Here is a 20,506-nt window from a genome sequence, read left to right as displayed (position 1 = left end):
TCAGTGCACCTCATTATTTTATAGACCTCTATAAGGTCACCCCTCAGCCTGCTACGCTCCGGAGAAAAAAGTCCCAGTCTATCCTGCCTCTCCTTTTAACTCAAACCATCAAGTCCCGGTCACATCCTAGCTTCAAAAGCCTTCCCACCATCCTCACTTAGATGGTTCACACACCCGCTGCCCATTAATTCGCCAATTCCGACAAAGTGACTGCTCCCGACACGGTGAAGGGAAGGGACCCGAATTTGAGCCTGATGTTGGGATACTAACCAGGAAAACCTTGCCCAGCATCTCACCAAACTTCCCTTCATTGTTAAGAGACAAGTATTGCCCTGGCTTGGAGGAAGACACTTGCCACGTTTGGTACACTTGTCAGACGTTGCCCTCATGCCAAAGATTAATGAGATCCATTGCAGAACACAGATCGGATAATTGAAAACAGCATTTGCGTTTTCTTAAACAAGGTTAAAAGGTGGATTGAAAGCCAAGTTATCGGAACGTCTCAGCTTGTAATTCTTTTCTTTGACCGACATCCAATGCCAGTCTTTTGATGTTATTCTGATGAAAGAGGCTTTCATTTACCGACACACAGGCGTGTGCACTAGCCTCACGGTACCTCCTAAGTGTAGCTAAATTGCTCCCATGCTGAAACCTTTTGATTTCTTCCAAACTTTATCCATCTGGTTGGAAGGGGCACAGTTGGAATCTCCAGCTCCTTTCATCCTGAAAGGTTTGAAAGGCTATTGTACTGGAAGCTAGCTTCCTTTCCAAGAGTTATTTTTAGACTATCTTTAGACTGATGTATTTTTTGGGGGGTATTTTGAGGGGGTATTCCATCAAGGTTCAAATCCCGCCACACCAAATGGCGGAATTTGAATTCAATAAAAGAAATCTGGAATTAAGAATCTACTGATGACCATGAAACCATTGTCGATTGTTGGAAAAAACCCCATCTGGTTCACTGATGTCCTTTAGGAAAGGAAATCTGCCGTCCTTACCCGGTCTGGCCTACATGTGACTCCAGAGCCACAGCAATGTGGTTGATTCTCAATTACCCTCCAAGTGCAGCTAGGAATGGGCAATAAATGCTGGCCAGCCAGTGGCACCCCCGCCCCATGTCCCACGAATGAATTTGTTTTAAATTTGCAAACCCGGCCTTTAAAAATGGCCACCCACAGTTAGGATTCCCATTCAGGGGGTAGGGGGGGGCAGGCCAGATTAGAAGTTGGGTCAGCCATCCCCACTCCCCCGCTCTCTTGCCCCCACAGAGAAGATGGATCTTCCAGGAGACGCAGCAAGTTATTTGTACTTCTTTCAGCTTACAGTATTAGCTGCTCACAATGTGGTTCCCTCTATAAAGGGAGACCAAACACAGACTGATACTTATACTGAACATCTGCTTCAGTATCTGAGGAGTCGCAAACGGTGCTAAATATTGTGCTATCATCAGCAAACATCTCCACTCCTGGCTTTATTACAGAGGGAAGGTCATTGATGAAGCAGCTGAAGATTGTTGGGCCTAGGACACTACCCCGAGGGACTCCTGAAGAGATGTCCTAGAGTCATAAAGGTTTACAGCATGGAAACTGGCCCTTCAGCCCAACTTGTCCATGTCGCCCTTTGTTTTTTAAACCCCTAAGTTAATCCCAATTGCCTGCATTTGGCCCATATCCCTCTATATCCATCTCACCCATGTAACTGTCTAAATGCTTTTTGAAAGACAAAATTGTACCCGCCTCTACTACTACCTCTGGCAACTTGTTCCAGATACTCACCACCCTCTGTTTGAAGAAAATGCCCCTCTGGACCTTTTGTATCTCTCCCCTCTCACCTTAAACTTATGCCTTATAGTTTTACACTCCCCTACCTTTGGGAAAAGATATTGACTATCTAGCTGATCTGTGCCACCCATTATTTTATAGACCTCTATAAGGTCACCCCTCAGCCTTCTATGCTCCAGAGAAAAAGGTCCTAGTCTATCTCGCCTCTCTTTATAACTCAAACCATCAAGTAGGTAGCATCCTAGTAAATCTCTTCTGCACTTTTTCAAGTTTAATAATATCCTTTCTATAATAGGGTGACCAGAATTGCACACAGTATTCCAAGTGTGGCCTTACCAATGTCTTGTACAACTTCGACAAGACATCCCAACTCCTGTATTCAATGTTCTGACCAATGAAACCAAGCATGCTGAATGCATTCTTCCCCACTCTGTCCACCTGTGGCTCCACTTTCAAGAAACTATGAACATATACCCCTAGATCTCTTTGCTCTGTAACTCTCCCCAATGCCCTACCATTAACTGAGTAAGTCTTGCCCTGGTTCAATCTACCAAAATGCATCACCTCGCATTTATCTAAATTAAACTCCATTTGCCATTCGTCAGCCCACTGGCCCAATTAATCAAGATCCCGTTGCAATCCGAGATAACCTTCTTCACTGTCCACTATGCCACCAATCTTGGTGTCATCTGCAAACTTACTAACCATGCCTCCTATATTCTCATCCAAATCATTAATATAAATGACAAATAACAGTGGGCCCAGCACTGATCCCTGAGGCACACCGCTGGTCACAGGCTTCCAGTTTGAAAAACAACCCTCTACAACTACCCTCTGGCTTCTGTCAAGAAGCCAATTTTGTATCCATTTAGATACCTTACCCTGGATCCCGTGAGATTTAACCTTATGCAACAACCTACCATGCGGTACCTTGTCAAAAGCCTTGCTGAAGTCCATGTAGACAACATCAACTACACTGCCCCCATCTACCTTCTTGGTTAGCCCTTCAAAAAACGCAATCAAATTTGAGAGACATGATTTTCCACTCACAAAGCAATGCTGACTGTCCTTAATCAGTCCTTGCATCTCTAAATGCCTGTAGATCCTGTCTCTCAAAATACTTTCCAACAACTTACCCGCCACAGATGTGAGGCTAACTGGCCTGTAGTTCCCAGGCTTTTCCCTGCAGCCCTTTTTAAACAAAGGCATAACATTTGCCACTCTCCAATCTTCAGGCACCTTACCTGTGACTATCGATGATCCAAATATCTCTGCTGGGGACCTGCAATTTCCTCCCTAGCCTCCCATAATGTCCTGGGATACACTTCATCAGGTCCCGGAGATTTATCTACCTTGATTCGCTTTAAGACTTCCAGCACCTCTTTCTCTGTAATATGTACACTCCTCAGAACATCACTATTTATTTCCCCAAGTTCCCTAACATCCATGCTTTTCTCAACAGTAAATACCGATGAGAAATATTCATTTAGGATCTCACCCATCTCTTGTGAATCCGCACACAGATTACCTTGTTGATCCTTAAGAGGCCCTACTCTCTCCCTTGTTACTCTTTTGCCCTTTATGTATTTGTAGAAGCTCTTTGGATTCTTCTTTGTCTTATCTGCCAAAACAATCTCATTTCCCCTTTTTGCCCTCCTGATTTCTCTCTTAACTCCACTCCTACACCCCCTATACTCTTCAAGGGATTCACTTGATCCCAGCTGCCTTTGCATGTCATGTGCCTCCTTCTTCTTCATGACCAGGGCCTCAATATCCCGGGTCATCCAGGATTCCCTACTTCTGCCAGCCTTGCTCTTCATTCTAAGAGGAATGTGCTTACCCTGAACCCTGGTTAAAACATATAGCCGAGATGACTGACCTGTAATCACCACAACCATCTTTCTATGTACCAGATATGACTCCAACCAGCGGGATATTTTCCCCCTGATTCCAATTGACTCCAGTTTTGCTCAGGCTGCTTGGTGCCACACTCAGTCAAATGCTGCCTTGATGTCAAGGGCTCTCACTCTCGCCTCACCTCTGGCATTCAGCTCTTTTGTCCATCTTTGAATCAGGGCTATATGGGGTCAGAAGCTGTATGAATTTGGCGGAACCCAAACTGAGGGTCACTGAGCAGGTTATTGCTGAATAAGCGCCGCTTGATAGCACTGTTGATGATCTCTTCCACACTTTGTTGATGATCGAGAGTAGACTGATGGGACGGTAATTGGCCGGGTTGGACGTGTCCCATTCTTTGTGTACAGGACACACCTGGGCAATTCTCCACATTGTCGGGTAGATGCCTGTGTTGTAACTGTTCTGGAACAGCTTGGCAAGTTCTGGAGCACAAGTCTTCAGGACGATGGTTGGATACAGCCAGACTTGCTGCATATATGGAGCAGTTTCTTGTTCATGCCTCAGGCCTTTATCTTGTTTTTGTTTCACAGATGGGAGATTTGGGGAAATTGGATATAAACTGGAGCACAAACAGCCTCCAGATTGAGTTTAGTTTACTGACACTGGGGCTGCTTATCTCAGGAACTGGCAGATGATAGCATGACATTCAAAAACTTGAGTGAAATAGAATTAAATGTTAAATGTAATGTCATCTGTTGCTCCGTCTGTGTGTACTTGTGGCATTTTGTAAGACGAATTAGGCAGTGCATCCTGTACAACTTTGCCTTTTAACTTCATAAAATTCTCAAAGTCAGATTTACGGAAACTTCAACACATTAACAGGCCATTCAGCCCAACTAATCCAGTCTGAAATTTATACTCCACCCCCTCTTCATTTCAGTTTATCAGACTATCCTTTTTCTCTCGCGTCTTTCTCTCGTTTCCTCACCAGATGTTGGTGTTTCTCTTGCCACACCCAGTTGTGCGCAAGGCAAACTTTCATTTATTTTATGAGTGTCGCAAGTAGGCTTACAAAGCCCCAGGGCCTGATGGCATCTATCCTCGACTGCTCAGGGAGACGAGAGATGAAATTGCTGGGCCTCTGACGGAAATCTTTGTCGCTTCTTTGGACACGGGTGAGGTCCCTGAGGATTGGAGGATAGCGAATGTGGTCCCGTTGTTTAAGAAGGGTAGCAGGGATAACCCAGGAAATTATAGGTCGGTGAGCTTGACATCCGTGGTAGGGAAGTTGTTGGAGAGGATTCTTAGAGACAGGATGTATGTGCATTTAGAACGGAACAATCTCATTAGTGACAGACAGCATGGTTTTGTAAGAGGGAGGTCGTGCCTTACAAATTTGGTGGAGTTTTTTGAGGAAGTGACAAAAACGGTTGATGAAGGAAGGGCCATGGATGTCGTCTATATGGATTTCAGTAAGGCATTTGACAAAGTCCCACATGGCAGGTTGGTTAAGAAGGTTAAGGCTCATGGGATACAAGGAGAAGTGGCTAGATGGGTGGAGAACTGGCTTGGCCATAGGAGACAGAGGGTAGCGGTCGAAGGGTCTTTTTCCGGCTGGAGGTCTGTGACCAGTGGTGTTCCGCAGGGCTCTGTACTGGGACCTCTGCTATTTGTGATATATATAAATGATTTGGAAGAAGGTGTAACTGGTGTAATCAGCAAGTTTGCGGATGACACGAAGATGGCTGGAATTGCGGATAGCGAAGAGCATTGTCGGGCAATACAGCAGGATATAGATAGGCTGGAAAATTGGGTGGAGAGGTGGCAGATGGAGTTTAATCCGGATAAATGCGAAGTGATGCATTTTGGAAGAAATAATGTAGGGAGGAGTTATACAATAAATGGCAGAGTCATCAGGAGTATAGAAACACAGAGGGACCTAGGTGTGCAAGTCCACAAATCCTTGAAGGTGGCAACACAGGTGGAGAAGGTGGTGAAGAAGGCATATGGTATGCTTGCCTTTATAGGACGGGGTATAGAGTATAAAAGCTGGAGTCTGATGATGCAGCTGTATAGAACGCTGGTTAGGCCACATTTGGAGTACTGCGTCCAGTTCTGGTCGCCGCACTACCACAAGGACGTGGAGGCATTGGAGAGAGTGCAGAGAAGGTTTACCAGGATGTTGCCTGGTATGGAGGGTCTTAGCTATGAGGAGAGATTGGGTAGACTGGGGTTGTTCTCCTTGGAAAGACGGAGAATGAGGGGAGATCTAATAGAGGTATACAAGATTATGAAGGGTATAGATAGGGTGAACAGTGGGAAGCTTTTTCCCAGGTCGGAGGTGACGATCACGAGGGGTCACGGGCTCAAGGTGAGAGGGGCGAAGTATAACTCAGATATCAGAGGGATGTTTTTTACACAGAGGGTGGTGGGGGCCTGGAATGCGCTGCCAAGTAGGGTGGTGGAGGCAGGCACGCTGACATCGTTTAAGACTTACCTGGATAGTCACATGAGCAGCCTGGGAATGGAGGGATACAAACGATTGGTCTAGTTGGACCAAGGAGCGGCACAGGCTTGGAGGGCCGAAGGGCCTGTTTCCTGTGCTGTACTGTTCTTTGTTCTTTGTTCTTTGAGTATTCCATCACACTCCTAAATTGTGACTTGTAGCTTATGGACAGGCTTTGGAGAGACAGGAGGTGAGTTACTCACCACAAGATTCATAGCCTTTGATCTGCTCTAGTAGCCACAGTACTTGTATAGAATCATAGAATCCCTACAGTGCGGAAGGAGGCCATTTGGCCCATTGAGTCTGCACCGACAACAATTCACCCAGACCCTTTTCTGGTAACTCCATGCATTTACTTGCCAGTCCCCCTGACACTAAGGGGCAGTTTATCATGGCCAATCAACCGAACCCGCACATCTATGGAGTGTAGGAGGAAACCGGAGCACCCGGAGGAAACCCACGCAGACACGGGGAGAATGTGCAAACTCCACACAGACAGTGACCCAAGCCGGGAATCGAACAGGCACTGAGAGGCAGCAGTGCTAACCACTGTGCCGCCTGAGTTTTCTGGCCATTCTTGCTGGCGGTACCTGTCAGTCTTAGCAATGGCGAAACCCCACCATGGTTTTCCCAGCAACAAGTGAGGGGTGCACAGAATGGAATTCCAATTCCGCCACTGGCCAATGGCAGGCTGCCTCCGACACTGTAAAACAGACCATGGGGGTGGTGGGGGGGGGTGGGATTAAAATCCTGCTCATTGTCCCTGAATTACTGATCCACTATCAGCACCACTATGCTCCCACTACAATTAAAATTGAGGATGCTTGGGGGACAGAATTCTGGAGAGTTGTGGGACTGGAGGAGATTACAGAGATAAGGTAGGGGTTAGACGATGGAGGAATTCGAAAACAGGAAAGAGAATTGTAAAACTGAGGTTTAATCGCAGGCCAATATAGGTCAGCAAGAACAGGGGTGATGAGTGAATGGACTTGGTGGAACCTCACTCAGATAATAATGTGGGGGTGGGGACTTCCTCCACATCACTGCCAGCCAAGGTGCCCACTCAGAATCGTAACACCCCATCCTTTCCTTCTACCCTATGTACTCAATGAACAGTATGTTTTGTCTGTATAACGCGCAAGAAACAGTACTTTTTGATTTGATTTGATTTATTATTGTCACATGTATTAGCATACAGAGAAAAGTATTGTTTCTTGTGCGCTATACAGACAAAGCATTCCGCTCATAGAGAAGGAAAAGAGAGGGTGCAGAATGTAGTGTTACAGTTATGGCTAGGGTGTAGAGAAAGATCAACTTAATGCGAGATAGGTCCATTCGAAAGTCTGATGGCAGCAGGGAAGAAGCTGTTTTTGAGCCGGTTGGTACTTTTGTATCTTTTTCCCGAAGGAAGAAGGTGGAAGGCAGACTGTCCGAGATGCGTGGGGTCCTTGATTATGCTGGCTGCTTTTCCGAGGCAACAGGAAGTGTAGACAGAGTCAATGGATGGGAGGCTGGTTTGAGTGATGGACTGGACTTCATTCATGACCCTTTGTAGTTCCTTGCGGTCTTGGGCAGAACAGGAGCCATACCAAGCTGTGATACAACCAGAAAGAATGCTTTCTATGGTGCATCTGTAAAAGTTGGTGAGAACCTTGGCTGGCATGCCAAATTTCCTTAGTCTTCTGAGAAAGTAGACGTGGGCTTTCTTAACTATAGTGTCGGTATGGAGGGACCAGGGCAGGTTGTTCGTGATCTGGACACCAAGAACTTGAAGCTCGCGACCATTTCTACTTCATCCCCATTGATGTAGACAGGGGCATGTCCTCAAATTAAATCACATCAAATCAAGAATCATACAGTGCAGAAGAGGCCCTTCAACCCATCGAGTCTGCACCAACACATGAGAAACACCTGACCTCCCACCTAATGCCATTTAATAGCAATCATCATACCCATATAAATGGAGGTACAAGATTGCAACCTCTACCACCAAGAAGGACAAGAGGCAGTTCAGAGTAGATTTATGTGAGTGACTCCTGGAATGAGGGGACTATCTCATGGAGAAAAGTTGGTCAGGGGAGACTAGAACAGAAAGGTCTCCCATGTAAGATGGAGATGAGGAGAAACGTTTTCTCTCAGGAGGTCTTATCTCTGTGGAATTCTCTGATCCAGAGAGCGATGGAGAGAAGGTCACTGAATATTTTAAGGCTGAATTAGATGGATTCTGTTTTACAATGAGTCACAGGGTATAGGGAGTAGAAAAGAAAGCAGGGTTGAGTCCACAATCAGACTAGCCGTGATCTTATTAAATGGCAGGGCAGTCTCAAGGGCCGAATGGCCTACTCCTGCTCCTAATTTGTATGTTCATAGGGCAGAAGATGATGGCAATAACAACATCTTCAAGATCCACACCAAGCCACACACCATCCTAATTTAACTAAGTCACTACTTCTTCATTTTCACTGGATCAAAATCCTGCAACACCCTCCCTAACAGCACTTGAGTTGTACCTACACCAGATGGACTGCGGCAGTTCAAGAAGGCAGCTCACCACCACCCTCTCAAGGGGCAATTAGGGATGGGCAATGATGCTTTCTGTACCCTATGGATGATATTGGGTTGTCCCGAGGCATGGTACATTGGGGAAACTATGCAGACGCTGCGACAACGGATGAATGAACACTGCTCGACAATCACCAGGAAAGACTGTTCTCTTCCTGTGGGGGAGCACTTCAGCGGTCACGGGCATTCGGCCTCTGATATTCGGGTAAGCGTTCTCCAAGGCGGCCTTCACGACACACGACAGCGCAGAGTCGCTGAGCAGAAACTGATAGCCAAGTTCCACATACACGAGGACGGCCTCAACCGGGATATTGGGTTCATGTCACACTATTTGTAACCCCCACAGCTTGCCTGGACCTGCAAAGTTTCACTGACTGTCTTGTCTGGAGACAATACACATCTTTTTAGCCTGTCTTGATGCTCTCTCTCATCTCACGTTCTTTGTATCTTAAAGACTTGATTAGCTGTAAGTATTCGCATTCCAACCATTATTCATGTAAATTGAGTCTGTGTCTTTATATGCTCTGTTTGTGAACAGAATTCCCACTCACCTGAAGAAGGGGCTTGGAGCTCCGAAAGCTTGTGTGGCTTTTGCTACCAAATAAACCTGTTGGACTTTAACCTGGTGTTGTTAAACTTCTTACTGATATTGGGTTGCCCAGTGATTTGATCCAATTTGATTTGATTTATTATTGTCACATATATTAACATTCAGTGAAAAGTATTACTTCTTGCGTGCAATGCAGACAAAGCATGCCATTCATAGAGAAGGAAGGGAGAGAGTGCAGAATGTAATGTTACAGTCATAGCTAGGGTGTAGAGAAAGATCAAATTAGTGCGAGGCAGGTCCATTCAAAAGTCTGATGGCAGCAGGAAAGAAGCTGTTCTTGAGTCGGTTGGTACGTGACCTCAGACTTTTGTACCTTTTTATGAGATTCCGTGTCTAGTGTTCCGAACACGAGACACTGAAAATAATAAATAATATTCTTCACAGGTCTAAGAAGCTCCGTGTGAGCAGCAGCTTCTGATTATCTGTATTTCTGTTTTGCATCGGAATGTTCTTACGAGAAACATGTCATCGCTCAGCTGCACCCATCTACTTTCCCTCCAATCAGCGGTGTCATTTTTCATGTTCAACATTGATTTGCAATCTCTACATCATTGCTGTCCCGTAACTGTCTCCATTTCCAGCAACTCAGGCATTCCGGCTATTCCGGCTAACCGGATTGGGATACACATGGTATCAATGACACCCGGTGGCTAACTCCAGAGGTAGCAGCCTGGGATTGTGGATCTAACTCTGACCATACAGACTGCCTGAGGACAATCTTGTGCCTTCCCCTACAGGGGGGTTGGGGGAGGGGGGGGGGGTGCATTTAGTCAGTGGGTGGGGACTCCGACACCGTCCCGCCTCTGTCCCCTTTTAAGTCCCGGGCAAGAAGGCCCATGTCTGACCATCCCACCCCACCGCCAAATAAGGCTCTTAGTTGGAGAATTAATGGCCTCATTCCCTTGCTGCTGTCATTAACTGAACATCAATGAGAATCTTGTCACATTTGAAGTATGAAGCATGGCATCCAGGCTTCAGGGGGCTGGGGGAATGATGCCCTTATTCAAACACATGCCAGGCCTGAACAAGGTACCCGGCATCAGGTAGACTGTGAGTAATGCGCAGGGGAGTAGAGCATGGGTACATTGGAATTAGGAACTGAAGTAGACAATTCAACCTTTGACCCTGCTCTGCCATTCATATGGGTGGCACGGTGGCACAGTGGTTAGCACTGCTGCCTCACAGTGCCAAGGACCCGGGTTCAAATTCTGGCCTTGGGTCACTGTCTGTGCAGAGTTTGTACATTCTCCCCGTGTCTGCATTGTTAGAATGTAACTGGTGACAACTTTGATTGGATGTAATGTGACCAATGGGAACAAGATGTAAGGGTCAGCTGACCCAGTAAACCATGGAACCAATTGCAGAGTGATATGATAGTCAGCTGACCAGCTGATTCACTATAAATAAGGAACTATGTACAATTGTGGGGAGCTTGGAGTGGCCCAGGGGGAGGCCCCAAGTTTGGAGTAATGATGTTTCTTTATTAAATAATTTATTTGAGTTATAAGTTGGAGTAAGTTTTGTTGTATTTTCATTAGCTGCATTTTGAAGAGTTCCTTCTGAAGAAACACGTGTGGGTTTCCTCCGGGTGCTCTGGTTTCCTCCCACAGTCCAAAGATGTGCGTGTTAGGTGGATTGGCCATGCTAAATTGCCCCTTAGTGTCAAGGGAACAGCTAGGGTACATGCATGGGGTTATGAGGATAGGGCCTGGGTGGGATTGTGGTTGGTGCAGACTCGATGGGCTGAATGGCCTCCTTCTGCACAGTAGGGATTCTATGATTCTAATCAGATCATAGCTGATCTCTCCCTGGTCCCAAATCCACCTCTCCACCTGTTCCCCATGTCCCTTCAACCCGTTTTTTATCAGAAATATATCGATTTCCTTCTTGAAACCATTCAACGATTCAGACTCCGCCGTGCTATGGGGCAGCCAGTTCCACAAATTCATCACCCTCTGCGAGAAGTAGTTCCTCCTCATCTCAGATTTAGATCTATAGCCTCTCAACCTATACCTGTGACCTCTTGTTCTAGATTGCCCCACAAGGGGAAACATTTGGTCTACATTTACATCTTCAATCCCTTTTAAAATTTCACCTACTTCGATCAGATCCCCTCTCATCCTTCTAAACTCCAGTCAGTATAAGCCCAAACTGTTTAATCTCTCCTCATACATCAACCCTTTTATCCCCGGAATCAACCTGGTGAACCTCCTCTGAACTGCCTCCAATGCCACCAGATCCTTCCTCAAATGATGAGACCAAAACTGGACACAATACTCCAGATGTGGTCTCACCAACACCCTATACAATTGCAACAACACTTCTCTACTTTTATACTCCGGCTCTTTTGCAACAAATGCGAACCTTCCCTTTGACCTTCTTTACTGCATGCTGTACCTGCACACCGACTTTCTGCAAAGGGGAGGGATTTACTGGAAGCCACCCCCTTCTCTTGCCGATGAGCCTTCTCAATCCCCACAAACCCCACCGCACAACCCTCCTCCCACCGTCACACTCACCTGTGGCCCGGATCCCTCCCCCTGATTGAGGTGTGGGGTGGGTGTTATACCAGCAGCAGCCACTACCTCCCCGGGGACCCTGCTGAGCACAGGAAAGCTGCCGGCCTCCGATTGGTCAGCAGCCCTCGACAGGTGGGACTGCTTCCACCCTCAGGACCCTTGATCCTGGCAGGGGGGACGGGGGTGGGGGGGGGGGCGGGGGGGGGTGCAGTTGAAGGGCCCACAGCTGTCCTGTTAAGTGCCTGAGTGATAGCAGGCCTTCCCAAAAAGAGGTGACACGGGGTTCTCACCAGCTCTCCAGCCCAGAACCGCGTCAGTTCCACAAGTTTCCACGCTACCCCTTGTTTCGGTACCATTTTCCAGTCCTGCTCATTTTCTCAAAAATAAAGTTGTGAAGTAATACAAAAGTATGAAATAGGAACAGAAATAGGCCATTCAATCCCTCGAGCCTGCTCCTTCGTTCATTAAGATCAAAGCTTGTGTTTCTAGCTCCACACTCCCCCGTCTACTCCCTTATCAAACGGGTCTATCTGCCTCCAGTTTCAAAATATTCAATGACCATCTCTGCCCCCTTCTGAGGCAGAGAGTTCCAAAGTCGGAACAATAGCAGGCTACCCGTTTAAAGAATCCATCACTATTTCTGTTCCTCTTTTTCAAAAATCTTAGTAGTACAAGCCCAAACTGTTTAATCTCTCCTCATACATCAACCCAGACACGGGGAGAAGGTGCAAACTCTGGACAGACAGTGATCCTTGGGAGGAATGAACTGGAGAAATAGTCTCCACTAGACGTTCAACCCTACAGAACAGAAGGAGGCCATTCGGTCCATTGAGTCTGCACTGACAACAATCCCACCCTATTCCCGTAACCCCCACATATTTACCCTGCTAATCCACCTGAAACTAGGGTCAATTTAGCATGGCCAATCAACCTAACCCGCACATCTTTGGACTGTGGGGGAAAACTGGAGCACCCGGAGAAAACCCATGCAGACACGGGGAGAACACGCAAACTCCACACAGAGAGTGACCCGAGGCCAGAATTAAACCCGGGTCCCTGGCGCTGTGAGGCAGCAGTGCTAACTACTGTGCCACATTCGTTAGGGGATTTTCATGTAACTTCATCGCAGTGTTAATGTAAGCCTACTTCTGACACTAATAAGTAAACTAAACTAAACTTTTTATTGGATAGATTGCCACCCAGTTACTTGCTCTAAGTTTAATCTTTTTTTGAGCTTGTTTATTAGTGTCACAAGTAGGCTTACATTAATACTGCAATGAAGTTATGGTGAAAATTCCCCAGTCACCACACTCCGGCACCTGTTCGGGTACATAAGAACATAAGAACATAAGAAATAGGAGCAGGAGTAGGCCATCTAGCCCCTCGAGCCTGCCCCGCCATTCAATAAGATCATGGCTGATCTGAAGTGGATCAGTTCCACTTACCCGCCTGATCCCCATAACCCCTAATTCCCTTACCGATCAGGAATCCACCTATCCGTGATTTAAACATACTCAACGAGGTAGCCTCCACCACTTCAGTGGGCAGAGAATTCCAGAGATTCACCACCGGGTACACTGAGGGAGAATTAATTTAGCGTGGCCAATGCACCTAACCAGCACATCTTTGGACTGTGGGAGGAAACGGGGGCACCCGGAGGAAACTCACGCAGACACAGGGAGAAGGTGCAAACTCCGCACAGACAGTGACCCAAGCCGGGAATCAAACACGTGTCCCTGGAGCTGTGAGACAGCAGCGCTAACAGCTGTGCATGAAAAGAGTCTCATATTCATTCCCATCCTGTCCAAAGGACCCAAAACAAAATCGGTGCACTGATGTTGAACATTTTAACAATCCTTAAAAAATCAGTCCGATTCTCAGCATTCAGCAATGTGATTACCTCTGGCCCCATCTAGTGGATAACACTGAATTCTGCTTCTCCTCAAAACCCTGACAACTTTAATCACATTTGCCTGAATTATTCCTGACTGGAGAAGTAAAAGATTAGCTTCACAAGTGTCTCATTAATGTAACCTTCACAGCCAGTCTCTCATTTCAAAGATGCCACTTTTTAATTTGATTTATTATTGTCACATGTATTAACATACAGTGAAAAGTATTGTTTCTTGCACACTATACAGACAAAGCATACCGTTCATAGAGAAGGAAAGGAGAGAGTGCAGAATGTAGTGTTACAGTCAGAGCTAAGGGTGTAGAGAAAGATCAACTTAATGCAAGGTAAGTGCATTCAAAAGGCTGACAGCAGCAGGGAAGAAGCTGTTCTTGTGTCGGTTGGTACGTGACCTCAGACTTTTGTATCTTTTTCCCAACAGAAGAAGGTGGAAGAGAGAATGTCCAGGGTGTGTGGGATCCTTAATTATGCTGGCTGCTTTTCCGACGCAGCGAGATGTGCAGACAGAGTCAATGGATGGGAGGCTGGTTTGCCTGGTGGATTGGGCTACATTCACAACCCTTTGTACTTTCTTACGGTCTTGAACAGAGCAGGAGCCATACCAAGCTGTGATGCAGCCAGGAAGAATGCTTTCTATGGTGCATCTGTAAAAGTTGGTGAGAGTCGTAGCTGGCATGCCAAATTTCCTTAGACTTCTGAGAAAGTAGAGGCGTTGGTGGGCTTTCTTAAATATTTACGCAACTTTTTTAAAGGGTCAATGGATTAAGCGTCGGATTGCAATGAGTTACCATTTGTTGCCGTGCAGACAAGTTGCCTTTGGTGACTATTCTGTGGAATAGAATCAGATTCATATCGTGCTATTCAACTCACTGTGCCGGTCTTTGAGAGACATCATTTAATTAGTCCATTCTTGTTGCAGTTTCCCCAGACTCCTGCAAATTGCTCCGTTTCAAGTATTTATTCCAATATAAACTAGAAAGGGTTCTGAAAAGATTTACTAGGATGCTATCAGGACCTGATAGTTTGAGCTATAAGGAGAGGCTGGATAGACTGGGACTTTTTTCCCTAGAGTGTAGAAGGCTGAGGGGTGATCCTATAGAGGTCTATAGGGCGGCACGGTAGCACAGTGGTTAGCACTGCTGCTTCACAGCTCCAGGGTCCCGGGTTCGATTCCCGGCTCGGGTCACTGTCTGTGTGGAGTTTGTACATTCTCCTCGTGTCTGCGTGGGTTTCCTCCGGGTGCTCCGGTTTCCTCCCACAGTCCAAAGATGTGCGGGTTAGGTTGATTGGCCAGGTTAAAAAAAAAAATTGCCCCTTAGAGTCCTGGGATGCGTAGGTTAGAGGGATTAGCAGGTAAAATATGTGGGGGTAGGGCCTGGGTGGGATTGTGGTCGGTGCAGACTCGATGGGCCGAATGGCCTCCTTCTGCACTGTAGGGTTTCTATGATAAAATAATGAGGGGCACAGATCAGCTAGAAAGTCAATATCTTTTCCCAAAGGTAGGGGAGTCTAAAACTAGAGAGCATCAGCTTAAGGTGAGAGGGGAGAGATACAAAAGTGTCCAGAGGGGCAATTTTTTCACACAGAGGGTGGTGAGTGTCTGGAGCAAGCTGCCAGAGGTAGTAGTAGAGGCGGGTACAATTTTGTCTTTTAAAAAGCATTTAGATGGTTACATGGATAAGATGGATATAGAGGGATATGGGCCAACAATGGGCAACTGGAAAGCTTAGTGGTTAAAAACTAGGCAGCATGGACAAGTTGGGCCGAAGGGCCTGTTTCCATGCTGTAAACCTCTATGACTCTTCTGAAGGGAACTATTCAATCTGCTTCCACCACCCTTTTCAGACAGTTTACTCCAAGTCATAACAACTTGCTGTGGCAAAAGATTTCACCTTGTCTCTTTTGGCCAATTACTTCAAATCTGAGCCTTCTGGTTCGTGACCTTCCTGCCAGTTCATTGAATCATAGAATCCCCACAGTGCAGAAGGAGGCCATTTGGCCCATCGAGCCTACACCGACTCTCCAACAGAGCATCTTACACAGGCCCTGTCATGGAATCCCACATATTCACCCCACGAATCCCCCTAATCTTCGCATTTTGGGACACTCAGGGGCAATTGATCATGACCAATCCACCTAACCCACACATCTTTGGAGTGTGGGAGGAAACTGGAGCACCCGGGGGAAACCCATGCAGACACGGGGAGAATTTGCAAACTTCAAACAGACAGACACCCGAGGCTGGAATCGAACTGGGGTCCCTGGCACTGTGAGGCAGCAGTGTTGCCACCATGCCCCAGATGAAACGGTGTCCCCTTGTTCACTGAGGACAAACAAGTATTTGTATTGGTGGGAATTTCCGTGTCTCCCACCCACCCCCCACCCCCACCCCCACGGCAGAAGAGACAGCAAAGGGGGCTCGCCACTGGCCGCTGGCCGCAGCTTCCTGTTCCGCCAATGTCTACGGCATTTTCCATGGCTCATCTCTCTCACTGCCGCCGAATCCACTGCGGGGGGGTGGGGGTGCCACCTTCAGTGGGACAGAAAGATCCCAGCGGCGAGAAGCACCAGAAAATCCCACCCGTCATCTTAAAAAAAATGCAGTTTTAGACTTACTCCCTGTGGTGAACCATCGTTGGTTCCCACTAGATAGTACTGAGCCAGGGTCTGGCCAGTACTACAAGTATGTATATATGTTGCTGTTGGGGTTAGGGATGGGTTGTTCTACTTGTTGCTGTTGGGGTTAGGGTTGGGCTGTTACGCCTTGTATTATAGTTATTGTGGTACATCCCAGTCGGGCTCCGCCTCCTGGGAGAGGTATAAAGGTCTCTGCTCTGTCTGGGACCCCTCAGTCTGGGATCGTGTATATAATTAGTAGCTTCGTTGTTACAGCAAATAAAAGCCTTTATTTCCTGAGCATCTCAAGCCTCGTGTGTGATAACGCGCATCAATTTTATTTGCTGTAAATAAACTCTCGTCGGGAAAAAACGATATAGAGAGTATGGAGCAGATACTGAAGCCGGAACGCCTTACATTGGATCCACGTGCGGCGGGCGCCTCTAACACCTTCGACCACTGGTTGAAATGTTTTGAGGACTACCTGGCAGCCTCCGCAGCGGTCACCACAGATGATGACAGACTCCGGGTCCTTCATGCGAGGGTAAGCGACACCGTCTACCTCGCGATCCGTGCGGCCACCGACTACACAAAGGCTCTCGAGCTTCTTAAGAAGCGTTATATCAAACCGCCCAACGAAATGCACGCTCGTTACCTCTTAGCCACTCGACGATGGCAGTCCGGCGAAACGACGGAGGAATATGCGAACGAGCTCCTACAGCTAGCCAGGGGCTGTAACTGCAAAGCAGTGTCGGCAGAGCAGAATATGAGCGACCTCGCTCGAGATGCGTTTGTGGCGGGAGTCGGATCATCGTACATCCGACTCAAACTACTGGAGAAAGGTAATCTTGACCTCACCCAGGCAATAGAACTAGCGGAGATGCTGGAGACGGCCTCCAAAAGCCTAGTATTGTATCCTGAAGACCACGTGGAGAGAACGTGGCAGGAGCAGTCGCTGATCCCTCCTCGTCCCTCGGGTTCGAAAAGCTGCGTGATGGCGTGCTCACACTCAGGCCAGACGACGGCAGCAGCTCCGGGCGGCCCGCGGTGTTACTTCTGTGGGGGAGCGAAGCATACTCGGCAACGGTGTCCCGCTAAAGCTGTGTTGTGCTCCGCCTGCGGTAAGAAGGGGCACTATTCGAAAGTGTGCCGATCTAAATCTGCTTCTCGGAACAGCAGTGCGGCCTGCGATTCCTTGGAGCCCGGTTCTTCGTCGTCGGCATCGTCGAGGGTTTCGTCCACGTGCGAGGCCAGGATGACGCCATTACGGTCGATGGAGTCGGAGAGGTGTGACCACCAGGGGTCGCTGAGTTTGGCGCCATCACCCACGTGCGACTCATGGGAGCGGCCATGTTGGTCGGCACCGACCACGAACGGCCAGCAGGGGTCATCCTCGTCGGTCTCAGCCGCCTGCAGTGGCGCTCATGAACCAACGGTGGTGTCGATCATCCTGGACCAGGCCAAGCCTCATAGACTTGACAAGTCTATGATGGACATTCAGGTAAACGACCACTTGATTTATTGTCTGTTTGACAGCGGGAGCACTGAGAGTTTTATCCACCCAGACGCTGTGAAGCGGTGTGGACTCCGGATTCAACCTGTCAAACAGACAATTTCTATGGCATCAAGGTCCCGGTCTGTCACCGTGCTAGGGAGTTGCGTGGTAACTTTAACGGTGCAAGGCACAGTTTACGAGCGTTTCAAGCTCCTGGTGTTGCCGCACCTTTGCGCGCCAATACTTCTCGGACTAAACTTCATGGTCCACTTGAAGAGTGTAACCCTACAGTACGGTGGGCCACTCCCTTCACTGTCAGTGGGAGAACAGCAGCCTCCAAATTGCCCAACGCCTGTAGCCTCTCGACGCTGAAGATTACCACACCCTCCCTGTTCCAGAATCTTGTGCCAGGCTGCAAGCCCATTGCGACTAAGAGTAGGCGTTACAGCGCTGAGGATCGGATCTTCATTCGATCTGAAGTTCAGCGGCTCCTCAAGGAAAGGATCATACAACCTAGCGCTAGTCCGTGGAGAGCGCAGGTCGTGGTGGTCAAGAGTGGGAACAAACCCCGGATGGTCATTGACTATAGTCAGACCATTAATAGATACACACAGCTGGATGCGTATCCCCTCCCGCGCATATCTGACATGGTCAATCAGATTGCGCAGTACCGGGTGTTCTCCACCATAGACCTCAAGTCTGCCTACCACCAACTCCCCATTCGCCCAGAGGACCGACAATACACGGCTTTTGAGGCGGATGGTCGCTTGTATCACTTTCTCAGGGTTCCCTTTGGTGTCACCAATGGGGTCTCGGTCTTCCAGCGTGCTATGGACCGAATGGTGGACCAGAACGGGCTGCGGGCTACCTTCCCGTACCTGGATAACGTCACCATCTGCGGCCATGACCAGCAGGACCACGACACAAATCTCCTGAATTTCCTACGCACTGCATCTCGCCTGAACCTGACCTACAACAGGGAGAAGTGTGTGTTTCGTACGCGCCGTTTAGCCATCCTCGGATACGTGGTGGAAAACGGGGTCATTGGCCCTGATCCAGACCGTATGCGTCCCCTCTTTGAACTTCCCCTGCCCACTAGTGCAAAAGCACTGAGAAGATGCTTAGGCTTCTTCTCTTATTATGCACAGTGGGTTCCCAAGTACGCGGACAAAGCCCGTCCGCTCATTAAGTCCACTTCTTTTCCCCTAACACCAGAGGCCCGATTGGCCTTCGATAAACTAAAAGCCGACATTGCGAAAGCTACGATGCACGCTGTTGATGAGTCCATCCCCTTTCAGGTGGAGAGCGATGCATCTGATTTCGCCCTGGCCGCCACACTTAACCAGGCGGGCAGGCCCGTCGCCTTTTTTTCCCGCACCCTCCAAGGCCCCGAAATTCGGCATTCAGCGGTGGAAAAGGAGGCCCAGGCCATTGTGGAGGCCGTCAGGCACTGGCGACATTACTTGGCGGGAAAACGGTTCACCCTGATCACGGACCAGTGGTCCGTGGCGTTCATGTTTAATAACACGCTGAGGGGCAAGATCAAGAACGACAAGATCTTGCGGTGGAGAATTGAACTCTCCACCTATAACTATGACATCATGTATCATCCAGGGAAACTCAATGAGCCCTCGGATGCCCTCTCGCGTGGAACATGCGCCAGTATACAGGAGGACCGTTTGCAGGCTCTCCATAATGACCTATGCCATCCTGGGGTCACTCGGCTCTACCACTTTATAAAAGCCCGCAAACTGCCCTACTCGGTGGAGGATGTCAGGTCCATAACAAGAAGCTGTCGGGTATGCGCGGAATGCAAACTGCACTTTTACCAACCTGACCGGGCACAATTAGTCAAGGCCACTCGTCCCTTCGAAAGACAGTGTCGATTTTAAGGGCCCCCTTCCCTCAACAGATCGGAATGTGTACTTCCTCAACATCATTGATGAGTACTCGAGATTCCCTTTTGTTATTCCCTGCTCTGATACATCCGCTGCCACGGTTATCAAGGCATTCCGTGATCTTTTTACCCTGTTCGGGTACCCCTGCTACGTTCACAGCGACAGGGGCTCGTCGTTCATGAGCAATGACTTGAGGCAATACCTGCTCTCATACGGGATTGCCTCTAGTACAACCACGAGCTACAACCCTAGGGGTAACGGACAGGTGGAACGTGAGAATGCTACAGTCTGGAAGGCTGTCTTACTGGCGTTGAAGTCAAAAAGCCTTCCAGTCTCCCGTTGGCAAGAGGTGCTCCCTGATGTGCTCCATTCCATACGCTCACTCCTGTGTACGGCAACCAACGCTACTCCCCATGAGAGGCTGTTTTCATTCCCTCGGAAGTCTTCCTCTGGGACCTCATTACCGTCTTGGTTGACGTACTCAGGACCTGTCCTCCTGCGGCGACATGTAAGGGCCCGCAAGTCCGACCCGTTGGTCGAACACGTCCATCTCCTCCACGCCAGCCCTCAGTATGCCTATGTGGCATACCCTGATGGGCGAGAGGACACGGTCTCGATCCGAGACCTGGCGCCAGCAGGGGACGTAGCAACCCCTGTCGCTCCCATACCCCCTGTTACAAACCCCATAACTCTTGTTTCCCCCCCGGACACGGCACGGGCAGCATCGGGACCATTACTTAACCCTTTTAC

The sequence above is a fragment of the Mustelus asterias genome, chromosome 7 (genome assembly GCF_964213995.1).
Source record: "Mustelus asterias chromosome 7, sMusAst1.hap1.1, whole genome shotgun sequence".
Taxonomy (NCBI): Eukaryota; Metazoa; Chordata; class Chondrichthyes; order Carcharhiniformes; family Triakidae; genus Mustelus; species Mustelus asterias.
This window is presented reverse-complemented; position numbering follows the sequence as displayed.